Below are 24389 nucleotides of genomic sequence, written 5' to 3'. Positions count from 1 at the left end.
GTCAGATGTAAATGATAGGGGAACCTCTGTCTGTGTGGGGAGAGGAGGGTATGGAAACTCTCTGTACCATCCTCACAATTTTTCTGTAAATCTAATAGTTCTGAAATTAAAGTTTATTTTAATAAAGTGGCTTTTGAAATACTCTACCTCAAATATATTAGAGGCGTGCATAGGAAAAAAAAAGAATTGCTTCTGGAACTGTCTCATGTTTAGCAGAATTTTTCATCACAGTTCATTACACCCTCCCTTCCCAGTCACTGCGGAGTGCGGCAGGTGGATAGAGCTCACTTTCTGGTGAAGCAAAACCCTGAGCTGTGTAATTAACTCTCTATCAGATAGAGCCTGAGGATTTACATGTTTTTCCATGTTTAGATTTCAGCTTAGAGCTCAGTGGTTTTATTTTAAGATCCCCAGCCTGTACAGGAAAAGGAAGCATGGAAAACACATCAATTTTTATAAAACTACATGTCTAACAAAAATGATTTACATGCAAGTGAGCGATCGGACAATCCTTGGAAGTCAGCAGTCCTGTTCAGAGAACTGTCTGTATGGAATTTCCTTGTTTTAAGAAAATCTTTTTTACTTAGTCTGTGAAAAGGATAGTTTCCCTCTCATTTCCTCCTCTGAAAAGGGTGGGAAATGTGAAAAATTGGATCCATTTTGCAATCAATGGACCACAACAAGATATGAATTCTATGTGTAAATTTACATAGAATAAATACACATGCATTATTTATTAATCTATCTTGATATAGAGAGAGACAGATCTGTAATACAACTTATATAGAGATCTATATATAATTATATCACATAATCAATCTAACATACAATGTGTATCTCTGTACAAAGGTGTTCTATATACACGTTATATGCTAGATCATATTATGTGTTAGATGTGTCTCTCTCTCTCAAGCATAAAGCAAATACCCATAAGACAAACACCCCTGCACTCATCACACAATTTAAGGTTGAGAATATTTCACTATCTTTGAATTCTCCTTTGTATTCCTCCCTAATCACATCACTCACACTTTCCGTGGAGGTAACCACGGTCCTCAATTTTATATTTGTTCTTGTTTTCTTTACAGTTATTACCAAACAAAAATACATCTCTAAACAATGTCTTTTTAGTTTTGCATATGTTTGAATTTACATAAACTGAATTAGATTGAATGAATACTTCTGTGACTTGTTTCTTTCACTCAGTAACATGGGCATTTTGAATACACATTTGTCTGCTGCTTATGTTTCCTCTTCTGTAAAATAACTTTTTATAACTTATATCTACTTTTCTCTTGGGTTGTTTATCATTTTCTTATTAAATTTTAAGAGTTTTAAAGTATTTACATTCTGAATACTAATCACTTGTTGATTATATATATAGCAAGTATTTTGTCCTAATCTGCAGCCTTCTTTACAATCTTTTTAATAAAGAGTTCTTAATTTTAGTTTAATCATATATAAACATTTTTCCTTTTAGTTTATGCCTTTTGTGTCTTGTTTAAGAAAGACTTCCCTACTTTAAGATCCTTAAGATAGTCTCTATTAGTTTCTTTAAAAGTTAAAAAATTTTTAGATTCACATTTACGTGCTTGATCCAACTAGAATCCACTTTTGTGTAAGATGAGAGAAATAGTCCCCTTTCATTTTTGAAAATATTTCTCTGTTGTCTTCTGATTTTTAATGCTGCTGTTGGGAAGTCAGTTTTCAGTCTAGTCATTTTTTTCCATAAAATGCATCTTTTCTCTTGTAAAGGATCTTTCCTTTGCAATTGTGATCTGTAGTTTCATCACGATGTATCCAGGTTTGGGTTTCTTCCCTTGTCACTTTTTGGGCTTCCTGAATATGGGCATTTGCGTCTTTCATCAATTCTGGAGAATTCTTCCCTAACGCCTCTTTAATATTACATCTTCCCCATTTTCTAGATTATTTCCCTCTGATATCTTATGAGATGTATATTAGCCTTCTGAGTCTACCTTCTAGATATCTCAAACTGTCACATAGTCCATCATGCAGTCCTTCTGTACTGCATTCTTGCCAATAACTTCATATTTGTCTTCTGGTACACTAATTCTCTTGTCAACTGTGTCTAATATGATCTATAATATGTCCGTTGAGTCTCTAATTTTATTTAGTATACTTTTTTATTTTCAGAAGTTCTGTTTGGCTTTTCTTCACACTGCCTCCTCATTAAAAAAAATTAGTGTGAAAAACTTCAAACATATCAAAGTAAAAAGAAGAGTATAGTAAACCCCTACATAGCCATTATCTAGCTTCAACAATGAATAATTCATGGCTCATCTTGTTTCCTCTATATCTCTGCCTACTGCCTCTCTCACTCTAGATAATTCCAAAGCAAATCCCAGACATCATATCATTTTATCTGTAATAGTTCAATACGTATCTCTAATAGACAAGGATTCTGTTTCTAAAACAAACAATAAGAGGTTGGCCCCATGGTGTAGCGGTTGAGTTCAGTGTGCTCCCTTCAGTGGTGCTGTTTCGCGGGATCAGATCCTGGGCATGGACCTACAGCACTTGTTGGCCATGCTGTGGCAACAACCTTCATACAAAATAGAAGAAGACTGGCACAGATGTCAGCTCAGGGCTAATCTTTCTCAAGCAGATAAAACAAAACAGTAGGAAGATTGGCAACAGATGTTAGCTCAGGGCAAATCTTAGCAAAAAAACCCAACAACAAATAACAGTACCATTTTCTTACCTCCTTAAAAACTCATTATAATTCCTTAATATCAAGTATTCCTAGTCTTTCAAAAAATACTTTCCGATTCCTTGGTCATACTTTTAATATCCCTTTTCATTTCTTTGAATACATTAAATACATTTCATTTAAATTTTATAGCTAATTTTTCCAATGTATATGCTCTTCTGGGTCTGATGCTATTATTCGTTATTTCTACTGACTCTTGCTCATGGTTATTTGTTTTCTCACGTGTCTGTGATTTTTCTTTTTTATTTTACTGTGAGCTGATGGTTATTGGAACTTTTCTGTAGGAATTCTTTGAGACTTGAACTTCCCCAGAGATTTGTGATTGCTCCTTCCAGGCTCCTTGGGTCGTTACTAACCTGTAATTATTTAAATTCAGTTCTCAGGTTGGGTTTTTCAGACCACTCAAACAGTATGAATTTGGACACTAAACCTATACGATGGTCACCTTGTGGTTAGTAATTCTTAGAGGAGCCTTTGTTTCCCCTCTTTACCCAGAGTCAAAACTGACAGAGGCAAGAGTTCTCACTGTGTTCTTGCTGTGATATTAATTTTATTTTTCCAGTTTGCCTGCACTGAGGTAGTTGCCTTTTGTAGGACTGGCTCCACGCAAGCGTCTCGTTTGCCTTCCTAGCTTGCAGAAATCCCAGTCATTGTCTTCTGTCCTCAGCACATGCTTATATCCTGTTGAAACAAACAAGATTCTTCACAACCATATATTGGCAGATTTCTTGGAGACAAGATTTAGCTTTAATGTCCAGTTACTGCTTTGGGCTCATGCCTTTTTACTATTTCTATCCTACGAGTATTTCTTTTAACTCTGCTAAGCATTTAAAATTATGTTATGAATATTTCATCCAGCATTTTAAGGTTTCTGTACTGGGTTTCCTCAGGATATCCACTGTACCATCACCTTCCCAGAAAGAGGAATCCAAATTATGCCTTAAGCCCCACCAGATTGACTGCTAGAAATTTACCTCCCTCGAAGTGTCCTCAAGCTGTTCCTGAGAACTTCCCATTTAGGGGGCTGTCTGACCAGCTCCTATGTTCAGATCCTTTACAGTCTACACTCTTCTGTTCTGGTTTCCTCATCTGACCATCACATCTTTACCACCGATGATTCTCATGGATTCCTTATTCTGCTTAGCAAAGCTGTCCTTCACTGATGACCACCACTGTCATGACTATTTTTGGCCTTGGCATGAGACACTGTTCTTCCTTTTCTTACTTTATCCCAAACATTATCACTTGTCCTCAATTCTCTAAAGAACAGAGGACATGAGAGAGAGTATTATAACATAGAGATCTGCTTACAACTACTGCCCAGTGCCAGACCCATCCTTGGGAGTACTGGTTCACCTACCTCTCTTCCTCTCTCCTACCCTGTTGCCATGTGACAATGGCTAGTTTACTTCCCGACACCTGGGGTCCTGCACTCATGGATGGGGTTTGGAGTCGAGCTAAAATTTAGAGTCCCGGAGAGAGGGATTTTTATCCTCTTCTTCCCAGCCCAAACCCAATCTTCCCGATCTCTATTTTCTCTTCTAGGAATGACTGCCTCCCATGGTCACTGGAGGGTGGAATATTCTTTTTTTTTTTTTTTCCACAAAAGCCCAGGGAAATGTGGCCATACCTTGTCAACCCCCTACTCCCAAGACACCACAACACTAGTCTGACATTAGTGCATTTCTCAGCATCTGGGTCCTTTAGTCTCATATAACACCACATGTAGGACTAGTCCATTTTAGTTTCAACTGCACTGAGCCTAGCCCATTTCTTTTTCTGATGCCCTGTGGACAACGACTTAGATGAGAAACGTATACAAACTTCTCCAAGGACACATAATACTAAAGAGGTACAAGCAATCCAGAGTCATATTGAGAAGAGTAACGGCTCTTTAAGGGACAAATGGTCTGCAGAGATGCAGCTTTCTTTAAAACATCTTCCAAATTTACCCGAATCAACAGAACACTGCATTTTCAAATTCAGGTTACTTCCTTGCAATGGGCTTTTCCCATAAACAACGGGTGGAATATGCCTTAGATTTGCATAACTAATAGTCCCCAAAGTGGTGGTTGTTCCAGAAAAAACAAACAAGTAAATGAACAAAAACAATAATCTGCCTCAAAAGTAAACTCAAATCTCCACCTGGGCCTCCTTCCACCATACACATACTTATGAAGTAAAAGCTGCAACTCTTTAAATTGCAGTTTTCCTAACTGCTGAATGCCTACATTTTCTAATAAGATCCTTGTTTCATTTAGGATCCCCCTTTCATAGCTTTCTTTTTTTCTTTTTCTCCCCAAAGCCACAGGACATTGTTGTATATTCTAGTTGTAAGTCCTACTAGTTCTTCTATGTGAGCCACCACCACAGCATGGCAACTGACAGACCAGTGGTGTGGTTCTGAGACAGGGAAGCAAACCCAGGCCACCGAAGCAGTGTGCACCAAACTTAACCGCTAGGCCATCAGGGCTGGCTCTACATACCCTTCTTAATATACCACAAAATGGTGTCTTACTCTTGGTGGATCCTTGTTGAATGCATGTTTATGTCACACATTAGTGTGAATTATTATTAGTGTGAATAATTTGACTCATCCTTCTCTCTTCCTACTGTGCCATGAAAATGGGGCCTTTGATGGAAGATGGGGTTGTAGTTTCATTGGACTATGAGGCACTTGAGACCTGTAAATCCCTGCTCTGCCAAATATTGTGTGACCTTGGCTAACTTATTTTCTCTAAGCTTCAGTTTCCTTGTGAAAATGTTGCTATATTAAAGAATTTAGCAAAGTATCTCAATGAATATTAACACTCTCCTCTCTTTCCTTCTGCCATCTCTCAGCCTCAAAATGTCAGAAGCCACCATGGCTCTGGACATGGCCAGGTGAAGCTGGGTCCCAGACTGCTCATGCCCACATTTCTGGATTCTATGAGTCATTTGTATTTGTGTTGTGACATACCCAATTCAGATATTATACTTGGCTTCTCTGGCCCTTCTAGACATTTGTGGGCTGTTCCCCAAAACAAGAAAGGGATTGGGGAAGGCTAAAGCCCCTAAATTATGTTTTTCAAACTTTTGATTATGACTCATTAGAGAATCCTGAAGTTAATTTAGAGGACTACTGGCAGTTTGAAAAATTAAATAGTATAATAGAAAGAAATGTTCATAGTAAGAGGAAGAAATGTTTTGTGAAACGTTTGTATGAAATGAGTCACATTGTGTGTATAATGTATTCCTTATTGTAGGTTGCAGTCAAAAAAGTTTGAGAAATGCCGCTTTAATAGATTCTAATAAAGGCAAAATTCCCTTTTAATTCTATAAGAATAAAGTATCACAGATGAATACTCCAAGATAAACAAAAATAGCTTGCCCCATGTGGTAGATCGATTGCTTTATTTTCCCCAGTTCTTCACTCCTCTGTATCTACATTCTTTGCCATGAAACTTGCTGTTTGTTCCCATTCTGATCCTGCACTCAGTCATGTGACTTGATTTGGCCAATGAGATTTTAGCAAATGACATGCAAGCAGAGGTTTGCAATGAGGTTGCGATATTGGGCTTGCTCTTACTCTTTCTCTTTGCTGTTGCCATGAGAACATGTCCAAGCTCTTCTGCTGGAAGATGAGAATCACATGGAGAAGAGTGGAATTGCCCCATTCTCCCAGCCAAGCCCATCCAAGACCTGGTGACAGCCAGCCAACCACCACCCCTGTGAGTGAACTCGGAGAAGACCAGAAGAACTTCCCAGCTGAGCCCAGCCCAAACTGGTCAACATGCCTACTCATGAGTTAAATAAATGTTTATCTTTGTATATAATGTATGTTTTGTAGTTGTTTGTTATGGAACATTATTGTGGCAGTAGATAATTGATATACCCTATTAGGAGATCTTAGTCATTAATAATATTCCTAATAATCATCATCATTACAATAAAATATGCACCAATTTTTCAAAGACTATCTCATTCGATAATCTCAAACAACACTTTTCATCTTTATGTTTCACATTGTGTGGACGCACCAAAAGGCTTTTACTTAAGAAAGGGCTTATTTAATTGCACTAAGAGAAGATGAGCTGGCAGAGGAAGTATTCCCAGCCAAAATTGCTCAACCAGCTTCTGTTACTGAGAGACTTGGATTCAGCCACTCAAGAATTCTCTTTGTCAGAGCTACCTACAGGTTGCTGACCTCTCCTAGTTTCCAAAATGAAAACCCCAGTTCCTGCCCATTCTGCTGGACCTACCTCAGTTTTCACAAGAAGTCCTGTGGGATGTCAGTTTGAATAATTAGAATTGGCATTTTGCTTGCAAGCAAAATAGAAGCCCTTTCCTCAGGAAACCACAATGACATGAATATCCTCCGAGTACATACTGTCCTCCAAATAACCTGATTTGTTTTCCCTAAATTTGCATTTTCATTTGATCAGTAAAGATGAATTTGTCTTTGCAACAGGAAACCTGTGATTCTCTTGACTAGTCTAGTTTGTCCTGTTGGTTATCATAGCAAGATCCTGGAGTCATTTACTCATTGAAAATTCCATTTCCAGGGGCTACCAGTTATTTAACAAAAGCCTGCCCCTAAGAACGAGTGCTCACCAGAGCCATCAGTGGGGGACAGGGAGTGACAAAGTGGTAGTGAGGACTGGAGCGAGAAGGCTTTGAGGTTCTTTTGTGGAATCCTTATCAACAGGTTAAGAAAACATCGATGGTCCATGTTAAAGAATTATGAGTATGTATATTGAGGGGGGAGAGAATGGAAAACAGGGCAAAGTCCCTCAAAGCCACCTCTTGTCACCAGCACACCTCCATCAATTAGATCTGATAATTTTGAATTAAAACCACCCCAAATACCTTGCATCTTATTGATAATGGGGCTAGTAAACAGTGATTTCACGTTTTCTCAAATATATTTAAGTGTCCTACAGTGGCTTATGATCCTGAAAGAAGGCAAATTTATTTGGGCACCTTCTATGTGGTGGGCAGTATGCTGGCTGCTGGAGACCTACAGACAAATAAGACCCAATCCCTGTCATCAAGGAGGACCTACTTTGCAGTTGTTTGATGTGTTCATCTCTGTGACCCCAGGAAAGGGTTCAATATTTTGGCTCTTTGATGAGTTAATTTCAATAGCACAATGGGGCTTTACCCACCTTATGAATTTTTCTCTCTGATTCCCTGATAGCTTGGTTGTCATTTGTGTTTTCTGATGCTTTTACTTTGAGTTGTTTTGGGTTTTGCATTTGGCACAGACAAGGATTCAATAAAAAAATTTGTTAAATGAATGTAGAAATAATCATATTTTTTAAGTGTCTCAAAATGAGTGGTCAGTTGGCTGGGCAGAATTCACTAGAGAAAAGTACATGTGTTTGTACGTGTGCACACCAAAATACTTATAAGAATCTGATCTAACATGTATTTTTAAGGACATAAGTACTTTTTCAGCTAAGGATCTTAGGTTGACTTGACTCAAAATTTAACTTACATTTCCTCTAGTGCTTGAAGCTTTGTTTGAAGCTTAAATATTGGGTTCAAAGTATTTCAGCTTTTAACGAAAATCCTTCGGATTCCATCAAAATGGTAGCTTAAGTATGCTTACTCCAATCTCCTGCCTTACAAAATGGGCCTGAAAATCTATTTTAATGAATGTTTTACATAAGCCCTTTCTTGGGAAATGGTGAATAGGTAAATTTAAGATAATCTATTTTAGTTAGAAAAACAAACCATTTCTGAATGCATTTAAGATAAGATTTGTTTTACTAAGGATTTTTTCATTAACTTGAAATCATGCAAATTATAGGAAAATGAAATTGTTTAAAAAAAAGAGTTTTGCCCTACTGGTGCACTTAAGTGTTTTTGGTTTCATATGTTAGTTATCACTTGTCTTTATGTGTCATGAATTTATTATTTTTATGAGATAAGATGAATACTAATGACAAGAGAGCTCACTATTTAGCGACACATTATGTTACAGACCAATATTTGTAATCTTTGAAAGATACAGACATGTATCATTAGCGGTGGATTCTTTTTACTCTAAGTGACTGTAATCCATTCAATCTAAAAGAATTCATAAAGGCTTTTAAGATACTCTGTATCAACAACTCCTGAATATAGATGTAATTTGTCATCACGTATTCTAAGACTGTCTTCTACTTTTGGGGTGACTGATGGGTTGGGTGATCATGTAGAATAGTATAATTATATTATTGGAAAGCTGGAAAGAATCTAACATAAACCAAGTCCTTCATTTTACATAGGCGATAACTTGGTTAAAAGATTTGTTCACCTTTGTAAACTTACATACAAAGATAATTTCAGAAATGTTGAGCCTGGAGATGGCAGCTGGGGTAACTTGTACATACTGTCCTCAGTGAGTCTTTCACCAACCACCTATCCTCTTCCCAGAGTACAGCATAAGGGCAAAATATCAGGCTGCCTACAGGAGCTGTGGGTGGGTTGTGTGGTTGATGTGAAACTGTAGTGTGTTCTCCATCACTCATGTAGCACATGATGCTGAGAGCTCACATCAGAAATCAAACCAATGGGAAGGAGATGATCAGAGGGAATAATGAACAGTTCCACAGGGGATAACATGCTGATTTTATTCTTGCAAATATTGACTTAGTACTATGGACTGAATGTTTGTGTCTCCCCCAAATTCATATATTGAATCCTAATTCTCAATGTGGTGGTATTTAGAGGTGGGGCCTTTGAGAGGTGATTACATCCTGAGGATGGAGCCCTCATGAATGAGATTAGTGCTTTTCTAAAAGAGGCCCCAAAGAGCGCCCTCCCCACTTCTGTTGTGTGAGGACAGAGCAAGAAGAGGTCATCTATGAACCAGGAAGCAGGCTCTCAGCAGACACTGAATCTGTCTGTGCCTTGATCTTGGACTTCCCAGCCTCCAGAACTGTGAGAAATAAATATTTGTTGTTTAAACCCCCCTGTCTGTGGTATTTTTGTTATAGCATCCCAAACAGACTAAGACGCTTACGAATCAAACTTTTTGCTGGACCTGACAGGTGATAGTTTCTCGGAGTCTGAAGATTTCACAACCATGTGCCATCCAAGACCAGACACACCGAATGACCCAGACAAGTCTAAGGCTTGTGGGTCTCATTACTGAGATGCTGGAGCACGGGGCTGGTTAGGGTCCCTGGCTCATGATCAATTATGATAAGTTGCAAAAAGTTGCCTTTCAAGAGGCTGGCAACTGGGAATAGGTTGTTGAAGAGGAAATTCCCTATTGAAAACTACCAATGTTCACGGGACTAGTTGAATCTTTTTCTTGGGTTTGAGGAGGCAGTGGAGGATAGAAGAATGGACCCAGGCTTTAGAGGGAAACAAACCTGAATTTGAATCTTAGCTCCACTGCATGGTAGCTGGGTGGCTTAGCTGTAACATGGGGGTAATGATACTGCTCTTGCAACACAGTTTTAAGTATTAGATGCATACATACATGGTATATAATAGGTGCTCAGTGACTGATAGATAGTTATGATTAATTACCCTTCATCCATGTGAAGAAGGACAAAAATGGTATAATGGTTTCCATTCCTGAGCCCTTTTTAGATGCTGGGCAAAAACTTTATAACCTCTCTTTTTGAATTTTCACAACAACCCTATGACCCAAGTATTATTGATATCATTTTTCATAAACATGAAACTTAGACTGAGAAAGATTAAGTAACACGCCGAGGCCACTTGGAAAGGAAAATGCAGAGGCAGGGTTCAAACCCAGGTCTGTCCAGCCCTTCAGCATCATCCTGCACCCTCTCCCCACATCCTTTAGACACACGAGGCTGATTCCACTCCATAGATGGTCCTTCTTTCCATATCTGTTTAGGCTGAAAGAGAAGCCATGGTTAACTAATAAAGATGATTAAAAATCTCAGAACTAACTCTTTAAAATGCATGTGAGGGTGAAAAGCTCCAAATTTCTGTGGTTTTAGTTGAGACCCTCAGCAAACCAGGTGAAACTAGAAGGCAGTGAGACAGATGTTTGACTTTTAGCTTAAACAGTGGAATTTTTAGTGCTCTGTGTTTGTTTTAGAGCATGTTTTATAGTGGTTGCTGTTGAAATGATGGGAAGATAGAAATCTCTTTTAGCATTTGGAAGCACTTTTTTTTCATTTTCATTTGAGTGGCAATATTACAATTGGCTTCAGAAGATGAAGTTTTTAAGACATTTATACTAACTTCCGACGTTAGCTGATTTCCTTTAGCTCTGCTGTAGTAAAATTCAGGTAAACACAATTTTACTCCATGCCTTCCATTAACAAGGTCAAAAGATTAAAACATATGAGGATGTCTTCCTTTCAGTCTAACAAAGCATTTAACTGGGACTACACTTACTGTCTTGGGGGTTTTTGCTTCTTGAAGATTGCTCTGATTTCCTTGGTTTATGCTGTCTAGTGACTCTTTGTTCCCTGGACTTCTAGCTGGAGACGGTGGCTGAAGGGGAGCCTGAAGGCTCTCCCGTCTGTGCTGGGCTCCTGTAGGTCCTGGGTCCTAAAACTCAGGAAAGGACCTTGTAGAAAAAATCTTTATAGTCTGATTTGCAGAACAGCTTACCAATTTGTTACTTTACTGATTTGTTCTTTTGTCAATAATACTACATCTGGAAAGACAAACTGCAATCAGTTAACCCATCAACAAATATTTTAGAAATGTTTAGAAGGTACCTACCATGCTATGGACACCATCGCAATTACAAGGAAGTGTAATATACTGGAAAGAACAGGAGTTCCTAGAAAGGAGAGCTCAAGTCTGATGACGATGATAAGGACGATGCCAATGATGATGACAATGGAGTGGTGGTGGTGGTAACTATCAATTCCTGAGCATCTTTCATGTATCAGGATCAAGGATCTGTTTCTAAAATTCATGCTCTTTCTAACAGGCCCACTTCCTTGTAACTGTCACAGTGCTAAAGCAAGTAGATACTCTGTAGGTCATTCACTTTAACTTCCCATTATTAGGAAGTAACAAGATCAGGGACACTAGAAATGTGACATCAGAAATGTAAATTAAATCTCTTCACCTCTCTAAGCTCCATTTTCCAGGCCGTAATCACACCTATGAGGCATCAAAGGGCAGTTCTAAGGATCAAGTAAGAGGCTTATGCAAGCTACTAGGTACATGGAAGTTATTTCATAATAAGTAGTAATTATTAATATTATTACTATTATCAGACATAGTCTTGTCCTCTAAAAAGCGTCTGTGAGTAGAAGAAATATAGTCAAGAGTGACAAGTGCCAGAGAGAAGGCAAAAGTGAAGGAGAATAAGACTTAGGTAATATTGCTTGGTTATCATGGAGTGATTGGAAAAGGAACTTGGGTAGGTCATGAGACCAGGTGTGAGGAACTAACTGGAAATTCACACACCTCTTCTCATTGCGTGTAGTGTCCTAGCCAAGGTCTTGGATTGTATTCTCTTTCACTAGTTTCACACCGATTTCCCAAACCTCATCTCCCTAGTCCTTGAGTGGCTACATTTATATCCATGGGGCAGACTCAGACCCATTGTTCCCTCCACCTGGTTCTATTGAAGCTGCCCAGCAGGCTTCTCTTCTGCCCAGGAGAGGCTGATCATGTTCCCAGGGAAGCTACCCTCAACCTTAGCCTCAGGATTTATGAGTGAGTAGAAGGTACTAAAAAGTTAGAGTCTACTGAAGGCTGCACAGAGAGATTGAGCTGATGAGAACCATGTCGTCTGTCACTCGCTGACTGTAGTTGTCACTAGCTTTGTTTTCTAGCTTGTTAACAGCAGACAGAGAGGCAATAAAATGCTGTCCCATTTTGCAGAGACAATTGTTCCAGCAAATTTCAGTACTTGCTTTGGTCTTTGATAGTTTGGGATAAATTTAAATGATGTAAACAAATCTTCCTTCTCCTGAATATTTCAGCTTTTGTGTTTTTTCCCTTGATTGCTCTAAATCTGAATGAGAACAGCACTGGACCTCAGATGCCCTTTTCCTGAGATATCTCAATGAACGTTGCTGAAACACATCTCCGAGGTGGTTTTAATTAATTAACTAATTAACTATCATATAGAGTTTAAAAAATAGGTATATATTTACAGTAAAATTTTCAAATAGAACAAAAGGGTAAAGAGTGAAAAGTATGTCTCCTTTCCTGATTTTCTTTTCCGTTTTTTACAGTAAGTTGGTAGCTTACTTAAGTTGATACAATCCAATCTCGACACAGATGAAATTTGAGGTTTTGTATTATGAAAAGTGAATGTTTCCTACTTTATCAATGTTGTAAATTTGCCAACTATGAATATGTTGAATTTACTGACAAGGACTGATGCCTGCAACTAAATGTGATATCATCAACAACAACAAAAGCAAAAGACAGAGAAAAGGAGAGTGGAGAGAAAAAAGAGAGAGAGCATTAAAGGTGGGCGAAGCACAATACCCAGACTCTGACAAGCCTCCTGGAGACCCACCGGATCATTTCTAGGTTGTCATGTGACCAGCTTCTGGAAGAACAGATTGGGGAACTTTGTGGTGAAATGAAACATGGAAGTTGGACTCTTTCTCCATTTACTCTTCAGAAAAACCACCTCCTGTGACCGTCCCATTAGAATAATTCATAAGGGCAGCCAAAATCCTCTGCTCTAACTTTGCAAAATAATTTCAAAAATTATTTAGAGGAAAAAATAAACTCTATGTGGTCATCTAGAATTTCAAGAAACGTTTCTCATTTCCCTGGCCATCCTGACACGTTACTTCCCACCATAGCACTAAGAAGAGAAGAATCTGTTTATAATACTTACCCTGAGGTGTTTCTTCTAAATATCTATTCCTATCCCAAAAAACAAAAAGCAACAAAACTCTAAATGTCCAAGGAAAGCCTTAAGAGTACCTCTGTGCTCCCTGGCGCTCTCAGTTTTCCTTGTAAGCCTCATTTCCTTGGGTCTACTGGGTTTGGCCCAGAGTAAACACGAACCAATTTCTTCTCATGACTTTTGTTTCTCATTCTCCTGCACAAGGGTATTATGACCAAGCTGGTCACTGGAAGGTCAATTAAGAACCTCTACAAAAGATACTATTTCCAAATTAAAGTCTTTCACACATGGATCATAAATGATAAATTTTACTTCCATCCTGCCCCCAACCCCTTTCATCCTCCTTATATTCTCCAGGCTTTGAAGTTTTTCTCTAGTAGAGCTAACAGATGCACACATTAGAAATGGATTCAATCTCTGGCCAACCAGAGCCAGGATTTAAACATTGCTAATTAACTATTTAATAATGTAATTAATCATTTTTGTTTGAACGACTATTCTACAATGGTAAATAAACAGCGCACTATGTATTTGTCAGATCAGTTAGTTTCTCCAATTCTTCTCCACTCTCTTCTCCATAACCTAATCCTCCTTTTTTCCCTCTTTAATTTCTTAATATACTTAAAAAGATGTACCTCTCAAATTACACACAGCAAGTGACTTATCCTGGGAGAATCTGCCTCTTTAGCAATATGTGATTCTTGGCACATAATGTCATTTAAGGATTGACTTTAAGTTTCTTGAGGCCAGGGTCTGTGTCTTACCTTACATCATATTTGCAGCCCCTAAAGAGCTATGAATTAAGGACAACTGAGTGAGTTAGTAGATGGAGGAATGAATGGAACCAGAAATGGACGAGTGGGTGGATGAGAAGGTTGCTATGGAATTTGAACTTAACATACAAAATAAAAGGTTCAAAAATTTAAGGTCAAAGGAGCATAACGGACCTCAAAGATAATCATAAAAGATTAAAGCAGCAGCTGAGAGATAGCATATGCAGATTCCTCACAAAAGTGAAGACCATAAAGACCATTAAAAGTTCCCAACTCTTTCTTTTTTAAGTTAGAGGACCAAAACCATATATGGCTTCTTTCCAAAGTTTTCAGCTGTGAAACATATTCAGAATATATGAGCTGTCCATCTGCCTCCTTTACTATTTATTGAGGACGATTATGCTCAGAGTCATCAGAAAAGTAATTCTCTCTTGATTTTTCAAGAGAATCCTGGATATGACCTGCACATTGATAACAGAGAATTTAGTTTGCCGGCAAGAGCCGAATTGGATTTTGGTTGTATTTTTTTAAGTAGAGGTGCTATACTTTTTTTCTTTTTTCAAGGACAAATTCAAATATCTTCTTTCCTCCTGTCCATGACTGTCACTTGGATGGGAAACTCCACTAGAATAGAAACATATTTTAGGTGGCAAAATATCCAATTGACAAATATTTTTAAAATATCTACCTGTGAGGGGCTGGCCCCGTGGCCGAGTAGTTAAGTTTGCGCGCTCCGCTGCAGGCGGCCCAGTGTTTCGTTGATTCAAATCCTGGGCGTGGACACGGCGCTGCTCATCAAGCCACGCTGAGGCAGCGTCCCACATGCCACAACTAGAAGGACCCACAACGAAGAATATACAACTATGTACTGGGGGGCTTTGGGGAGAAAAAGGAAAAAAAAATCTTTAAAAAAAAAATCTACCTGTGAGATCAAAGTATCAAATTCAACTCTGAAACGTTATACCTGGAAATGTAGGATCAATCTCCTAATGTCTCTCTCAATAATCCTACCTGAAAGGCTAAGGGATTATGCAAATCAGATGCTGTAAATTAAGTTACTTTGTTGAAAATGACCAAATCTGTAGTGGAATTTAATCTTTTGAACCCTGGCATTATTTAAACACCATTCAGCATGACCCAATGGTACAAACTGTCAATTATGTACTACCCTACATCTATTAATGTCACCTGCATGGTGCTTTGCCCTGAAGTAATGATAATAAATTTCAATTAGTTAATACAAATGATGGGCCTCATTTGTTAAAGTAATTTGAGAGTGGAGAAGGAGATTATTATGTAATATATGTAGTCACATAAATTTGCATTTTGACCAAACACTGGGCTCAGTGTGGGAGCCAAGGACAGTATTAATAGGTTCTCTTTAACTTGAGCACAACTTGTGAAGCAAAAACTTTTGCCCAGGAGATAAACCTCTGAAAAAACTCCCCAAGTAAATATAAAATGATCACCACAGGAGCAAGAGTGTGATGATATTTAAACTTAAATTTTTCTTCTGAAATTTTTGATAGGATTCAAAGAAGATAACTACATCTCAGGGTCTTTAGGGGAAAAAAATACATATTAAGAGAAACTGGAAGGGAATTTTCCAACTGGAAGTAGTCCTATTGGAATCCATAGTAGGATTATGCATGGGCTTCGTTTTCTTTTATTCCCCCCAATTTTATGAACTGTCATAATAAAAAGAAAATGGCTCAATTGTGCTGTTAAGTCCAGGGTTTGATTGATTGAATCACAGTGCCCTGGGCATCTATTTTTTAACCTGCAAAGCTTCTTTGCAGAAGCTGTGTTTGAGTTTTTATTAAGACCTGGAGGAAAAGGAGAAGAGATGTGTTTGTGTGTGTGTACAGTTCTTTCTTACAATGCCCTTTTCTTTGCTGCGTGAAAGAGGGTATTTTCTTTGTACACGTACTCTCTCTCTCCTTTGATGCCTACTCCGTAGGACAACTTGCTGAAAAAAATCTCTAGTTAATAAAAGATCCCCTGGTTATAAGTAATTATGTTCTATGTCATTGACTCTACGTTTCCAGAAACAATACTATATTTTGCAGACATACACATGATTGCTACGCCCTTCAGCAAACTTTCTGAAGCATGTCAGTAGGTTAAGATAATTTTCAAGTCACTTGCAAAATGCAATAAACATATAGCACCTCGTGTTTGTATAATCAGTCCTCCACAAATAGTCATTCTAAAGATAATAAATTATGGCCTTAAATTTAAAAATAAAATTGAGAGAGAAGATAATACTGAATAGTGGATGTAGTAGGGAAATATGTGTTCAAGTTCTGACTTTGTTACTATTAGTCTCGCAAGAGGTTTTAGAGTCAGTTTCCCCAGCTGTGCAATGACCAAAAAGTCCTTACTGTGTCGGTCTCAGAGGACTGATGTGAAAATGTTCAGCAAGGATTGGCTGTTGTTAATAGTTTTGTGCAGGTTTTCTTTTGGTCTCTTTGCAAACCACAAAGAGGAATGTTCAGCTCTTCTCTCTAAGAACAGGTCCTGCTCGTCGTAAGTCACTAGCACACAGCGTAGCCTAGAAAACAAAAGGTTTCATTGTCCCTTATACTGGCATTCACAGACACAGACCTACATGCAATCAGAGACCCCTTAAGCTGCTAAGAGAATTATTTTCACTGAATCATGATGCTCGTTGAAGCCAGAGGGACCATCCAAACACACTGTCTCGGGCACTAAGTCTTTCTGAACAAGAACTCCTTGCTGGCACCAGGCTGAATCACTCTCTTGCAGTAATATTCCATCCACCAAAATGTCTCCAGAGGACCTTTAGTGTATTGTCATCTGTGGAAAATAGGAAGCCTGCATGAAGCTTTCTAAATTCTTAATTCATTTGGCAGGATCTTGAAGCAAGTCGTAGCTAAGGGCAGAAAGAGTGGAAAATGAACCCCAGGCTGACTTAGGAAGTATGTGAACTTGCAGTCACCTTGACATCAAGCTTCTTTATGGTCTGTCTTTTTGATTCTCCAATATTTTCCCTTAAGCATTTTGATGGGATTTTGCAGTTGCTGTTCACAACAAAACATAGGGGTTTCAGGTAATGGCTTCCTTCCCTTCAAGGATACAGCAGTGGGAACACAGTGAGTTCTTGGTCTATCCATAGAACAGAGGAAACATTCTAACGGTCTCTGAAATACCAGGTGAGGAACAGGGAGGGAGGCGTTTGGCAATGCAAAGGGGGCCCTGCGGACCCGGGGGGGGCACCTTCAGGAAGGGTTTAAACAGGAGCCAGAGAAGGACTGTCTAGGTTTAAACACAAAATGAAACAAGAAGCAGCAAAACAGTGAATGAAGATTTGGTTGAGGGCTGGGACTGAGTTTTCCTGTGCTCGAGGTAGTATTAAATTCTTAATTCAATCCATAGGGTTGTTGGGTCACATATTTTCTCTGTTAAAAGTGGACAAAACAGATCCATTTCTACCCCCAGGAAACATAGGGGGAATAGATATTAGTTTTATAATTACCCAGATTGGTAATAATTATAAAATAGGAGAAGTACCATGAATGAGAGAAAATTGCAGGGAGCTAAAAAAAGATACACTGGTCTTATGAGTAATTGTTGTAGTTGTAGGTCAGTAAACGATTTCCTTAAGATGCAGACCTTTGGGCTGAGATCTGTAGGATCTCTTGGGGTATGGGAGGATGAGAAATGTCTCTGTGAGCCGTAGAAAACCAGTGTCCGCAGGAGATAGCCTTAGAGGAATGATTCTGTGACTAGGAGAGTGATGGAGAGAAGCGTTTGTCATGAATTGTGGATTCCTGAGGACAGGGTGGTAATGTTTGCAAGCAAAGGAAATCATGGCGGACTGAGTGAAGCCCTCATCCATTCCCCCGCTTCCCCTAGCGAGAGCTTGAGGCAGTAATCCATTCTCCGCATTTGCTGCATTGTTTCTAAAGTTGATCAGGGATTTCCCAGCTCTTGACTCTTACCCAGCCCTAGCTTTTGTCAGGAAGAACCAGGAGCCTTTAAAAGTAGCTGTGAGTGCCCAGAGGAGTCTTAACACTGACCTTCTTGGAAACTTTGGAAATGGAAAGAAATCAACCAAAAAGATACTTCATAAATGATGCCCAGGAACAGGGCTTTGGGATAGAGTGGCTGCTGCCTCCTGCTACCAGAAGAGAGAGCAAGTGACAGTTCGCAGTTTGGGGCTGAAAAGCCTGTAACTTATAAAGATGAATCTCAGATTGTCCCAGTCACTCAGATGGAAGGCATTTCATTGGTCTGGCAATCTGGAAATTTTCTGCTTTATCTTACTTGTCAAAGAAGGATCTATCCTGCTCTGTCCAAAACGGTAGCCACTAGGCTCATGTGTCTATTGAATTGCGGCTTCTTTGAAATGTGGTCAGTCCATATTGTGATGTGCTGTAGGTATGGAATACACACTGGATTTCAAAGATTTAGGATGAAAAAAAGCATGTAAAAGAGCTTACTAATAATTTTTTTATTGATTCTTCAGTGAAATGATGATGTCCTGGACATACTGGGTTAATTAAAATACATAATTAAAATTAATTTCTCCTCTTTCTTTTTCCTTTTCTTAGATGTGGTTCCTAGAAAGTTTAAAATCACAGGTTCTCATTTGTGCCTCACACTGTATTTCAACTGGACAGCAGTGGTCCCGTCAGACAGCACGTCACCTTCTCCATTTCACTTCTTCCACAGATAGCAGCTTGACCCGCCACCGCAGCAGGGTTTAGATCAGCAGGGACGAGAAGTACCACCTGATTCCATATTCACTTCAATATGCTGCCCTCTCCCCGCCTCAGCAATCTAAGAGTGAAAAAATACGTGTGGGCTGTCTAAACCTTAGGCTTCACTATCTGCTTCCTTGAAGGAACGTCGATGGAGGGAGGGATTTGTGGCTCTTCTCTCGGCTCCCCTGAGCACTTCATCTGCCTGGCATTCCAGACACTTGTGCATTGAGAATTGTTCCTGCCAGTTCTGCCTTTCACAGATGTAACTTTGGGGAAGGACCTGCAACCGTTCTCAGGGCATCAGGGAAAAAGGTGGCGTCGGGCCAGGATTTTTTTTCCTTCCAAATGCAGTGTTTGCGAATGCAGCTGCGAAGCGCTCGCTTCCCCTCAGCACAGAGCCACACATTTGTCACCTCTGTTCTCCTTGAGACTGGAAGAGGCCTCTCCTAGGGGAATCTGCGTTTTAAGATGGAATTCTTCAAAGCCCCAAAGCCTGCAGTATGCGAAAAAGTGAGGCACTGATAAGGTAATTTCAAACCTGATGGCAGAAAGGGAGGACAATTTTGCTCCCTCCTCCCTCTCCTTGTCAAGTCAGCCCCAGGAAACGTCTGAGTTAATCTTAAAAAGACCTATTGGCAAAGGATTTGGAGCAGAATTCTCAAGACATAGAAGGATTTGGATTGAGAGGGGCTGAATGAGATCTTCACAGTAACAGCTAGCATTTACTAAGCCCTTCTGTGGGTCTAGACCTGATATAGGAATTAATCTACTTAATCTTCACAACACTCCTACAGGGTGAATGAAATTGTTACTTCCATTTTACCGACGTGTAAACTGAGGCAAGTGGTTGTTACATATATTGCTTATTTATAAGCTAATTAACAGCAAGACTGCTTAGGGCCTAACCCCAGAGCCAGTAACCTCTATAGTACGCTGTCTCCCACGTCTAAAGGGTGTGCAGAAGAAGTGAGCAAGCGTGGCTTCATCTGTCTGTTAGATCAGCAGATTTAATCTTCTCTCCTATAAGTTCCAAAACATTATGAGCCTGCAGACATTTTTGTAGCCTCTGAAATATTCATGAACCTTCCTACACTCGATGCAAGAGCTCTGCAGGCCTTGGCTTCCGTCAGTGTTGATGGAGAGGATATTGGGTAGTAGATAACTTCCTATACATGATATTTTAAACTCCCAGACACTGTGGCCCTCTAAAATGTAAGTTTCTTGTTGGGGCTGGGGGGGTGGTTTCTATTTGTCATTGTGTTCTCAGTTTCTGGGACGGTGTCTGCCATGTAGTTGGTGTTCATTAACCTTCCCTTCAAGACCTACTTGAGTATAAATGCAGAAGAGTTAATACCATTGCCTTTCCAAAGAACTCAGGGCACAGTTACTCAACAGAAGATAATATTATTTGTTATCTCTTACATAATCTTTTAAATTCCTTTCACCCCAGAAACTTTAATTACCAATGGGCAAAGTATTCTCCAATTATTTGGACATAATTCCCATGTCACATTCAAATAATTGGACTTGTAAATTTTAGCAAGAATAACTACAAGCAAGTAAACAAATGAAATAATGCAAACATTCCTATTTAAACAGGCCTTCTTGGATTAAAAAGAAATATTTTTGGTAACTGATAATTTCAGAGAATCCATTATATTCTATTCATTGCACTTATCCCTCCTCAAAAAGTATAAAACAAGTGTTCATTTTTTATGAGTCAAAATTGCAACATGTATAAATAATTGGTTTTCAATGATGCATGCAAATAATATCAGAATTTGTTTTAAATGTAGAAACAATTGTAGACGATAATTACAGAGTACGCAGTTCAACACCCTCTTGCTCATTAATTTAGATGCACCCTCTAATGGATGTTCATTGTTTCTTAGGGATCAAATTTGGCAGGTCATATCCAAAGAAGATAATTTTCCCTGGTTGTCAAATAGATAATAGTCTCAAAAGCAAATCAATAGGCATATCCAAATCAATTGCAACATTTCGAATAGCAAGACCCACTCAAAACCTAAACCCCAATTTGATTAGTACTCAGAAAGAAATATTAATTATAGGGATGTGAAATATGCTATATAAAGCTTACCTCTTCTCATTCGACCCCTCCGTCTTCCATTTTAGGGGGTATTAGACAAAAATGGCAGACTGGGTTTGGTTTTAGTGGTTGGGGATGGGTGAAAAAAAGCTCTCTGTATTTATATAACTAGTGTGCATATTTGTGTGGACCTACTCACAACCATTCCTGGCATCGTTGCAAAATTCATAGTGACTTCTCAGTTTTGCAAATTTTGCAAACTTTGGCTTACTCACATTTGTAATTCTAAACTGCAATTAAAATTCTGTGGCTTTGTGCCCTTTCCTCTAGAGCATTCCCTTTTGCTAACTTGCAAAGATGAGGGAATGAGTGGGTCCTTATAAACTCTGTAGAGCTAGTCAGGTTAGCTTCAAATGCCAGCTTTGGAAGTAAAAGTGCATAGGCTCAAAGCCCTAGGGCACTGCCTGCCATGTTTGTTATATTATCTACTGCTGTGACCATCCCTGTCCCCCAGAAACCAATGTAACACATAAGCTGATCTTGAAGTCTGAAGAGGCCTTAGTCAGGTGGAGAAGGGCAGGGATGCGGAAGGTGTTCCAGAGAGTGCAAACAACCTGTGCAAATGTTTGAAGGCCACAGAGTTAGCATGTTTGAGGAGCTGAGAGTAGATTGGAAAGGATGGAGCACTATTTGTATGTGAAGATGAGGCTGGAGCAGCAGGCCAGGGTGAGACAATGGAGAGCTGGGCATAATATACACTGCCATGCCCAAATCAACTGCAACATTTAAAACAGCGAGGTCCGTTCAAAACTGAAACCCCACTTTGATTAGTGCTCCGAAAAAAATTTCAATTGTAGAGATCTAAAATATACTATGTAGAGCTTCCCTCTTTTAATTTGACTCTCCCCCCTTCTGTTTTAGTGGGTAGAGTAGGCTGACGGGGCATATTGGCTCTGTTTTAGACTTTATTCTGAAGGCTAAGGCTATTCGTTGAAATTTTTCAAAGATGAGAGCAACATAATCAGATTTTAATTTTAGAAAAGACAAAAACCATTCTAAAGATGTGGTAGTGGAGAGAGAGAGAGAGGGAGGGGAATTAACAGTCTGATAGAGGGGAGTGAGTTTAGGCTGACACCCAAGTTTCCCGGTCAGGTAACTTGAAGGATGATGATGTCATTGATCCAAATAAGTATTATTAAGTATCACAGTTATTATTAGGGAACAAATATGAGTAAGGGGATGGAGACTAGAAACGGAAGATAATGTAGCTTTATAGAGATTTCCCTGTAGCATGTAGCTCTCTCGTGAGCACGGCTGAAAGAGGAAAGGCACCACCACCATCATCAGCAAAAACAGCAAAGGGCTGTCCGCCTCCTGCCCCCAAGAGATTCTGATTTAATGGGTTAGGATGGGGCCATCCATTGTTTTTTTAAATTTTTTATTATGATTAAAAAAACACAAAATGAAATTTACCCTCTTAACCTATTTTTCAGTGTACAGGCCAGTGTTAACTGTATGCACGGTTGTACAGCAGGTCTGTAGACCTTTTTCAGCTTGCATGATTGAAACTCTACATTCAGTGAACAGCAACTCCCCATTTCCCTCTCCCCCCAGTCCCTGGTAGCCACCATTCTACCTCCACCTTGTATGGGTTTGACTACTTTCCATACAGTGGAATTTATAGTATTTTGTAGTATGTGACTGACATTTCACTTAGCATAAAGTCCTCAAGTTTCATCCATGTTGCAGCATTAGACAGAATTTCCTCCTTTTTTAAGGCTGAATAATATTCTATTGTTTGTATATACCAGCTTTTCTGTATCCATTAATCTATTAATGAACATTTAGGTTGTGAGCAATGCTGGAATGAACATTAGAGTGCAAATCTCTTTGAGATCCTGATTTCTGAGACAAAGACCTAGAAGTGAGATTGTTGGATCATATGAGAATTCTATTTTCAATTTTTGAGGAACATTCATACTGTTTTCCACAATAGCTGCACCATTTTACATTCCCACCAACAGTGCACAAGTTTCTGATTTCTCCATGTCCTCGTCAACACTTATTATTTTCTGGTTTTTGTTTTTTATAATAGCCGTCCTAACAGGCGTAAGGTAATATCTCACTGTGGTTTTGGCTTGTATTTCCCTGATGGCTAGTGGTGCTAAGCACCTTTTCACGCACCCATTGGCCATTTGTATGTCTTTTTTGGAGAAATGTCTATTCAAGTCCTCTGCAAATTATTTGTTTTTTTGCTACTGAGAAGGAGTGCCTTATATATTTTGATATTAACATCTTATCAGATATATGGTTTGCAAATATTTTTCTCCCATTCTGGAGGTAGTCTTCATTTTGTTGATTATTTCCTTTGCTGTACAGAAGCGTTTAAGTGTTATGTAGTCCCACTTGTTTATTTTTGCTTTTGTTGCCTGTGCTTTTGTTGTCATAGGCAAGACATCATAGGCATTAGATGTCTTATAAAGCTCCTCCAGATGACTTTAATGTGCAGCCAAGAGAACCACTGGTCTAAATTATACCTTGCTATGCCATAAAGCCAATTGTTCCATGTGGACGTGAAAGTTCTCAGTCAAATAGGCTTTATTTCTGAATAATAAGGGGTTTTTTTCCCACAATTTAAGCTAGAAAAACTAAAGCTCAACAAAATCTTTTTTACTCCTCAGGTAGTCAATGATTCTAAAGTGTGTGTGTGTGTGAGCATATTATGTGTCCACAAAATTAAAACGTCAGAAGATAGTATCTGCAATTTAATTTTTTTTTAAAGTTTAAAAGTTTAGGAAACCAGGTATAGAGAGTTAGTCTCTGATTCAGTAAGTATATTTATACATTCATGAAATATCTGTTGAGTGCCTCCTAGGTGTCAGTGCCTTTGTAGGGCCCCTTAGCTATGTTGTTTCCAATCTACTAACCATAAGAGGTAGGTGTTATTATACCCATTTTACAGATAAAAGTACAGCAAAGAAAGGTACAACAGGGTCCCACAGTTAAGTGGCTAACATGTCAGTTTCATAAGGGCAGGGATCTTTGTCCTGTCTACTGCTGTGTCCCCAGTGCCACAATAGTGTAGGGCATATTATAAGAACCCATAATATATTTGTGGAGGAGGTTGATCTGGAGATCCGATGTGATTCTGCCAGCTGCATCTGGCACTGCTATTTTTCCTTTATACCTACAGACTCTCAGCTCTTCTGCTCCCTTGCCAGCCTTGCCCTTCCCCTCTTGGTTCAGAGGAAGCTGTGTCCCCCACAGGGGGCTGTGAGGGCCACATCCAATTGGGTCCTTGCATGCATTGTGG

The sequence above is a fragment of the Equus przewalskii genome, chromosome 3 (assembly GCF_037783145.1).
Source record: "Equus przewalskii isolate Varuska chromosome 3, EquPr2, whole genome shotgun sequence".
Lineage (NCBI taxonomy): Eukaryota > Metazoa > Chordata > Mammalia > Perissodactyla > Equidae > Equus > Equus przewalskii.
The sequence above is the reverse complement of the archived record's forward strand: the minus strand, read 5'-3'. Positions refer to the sequence as shown.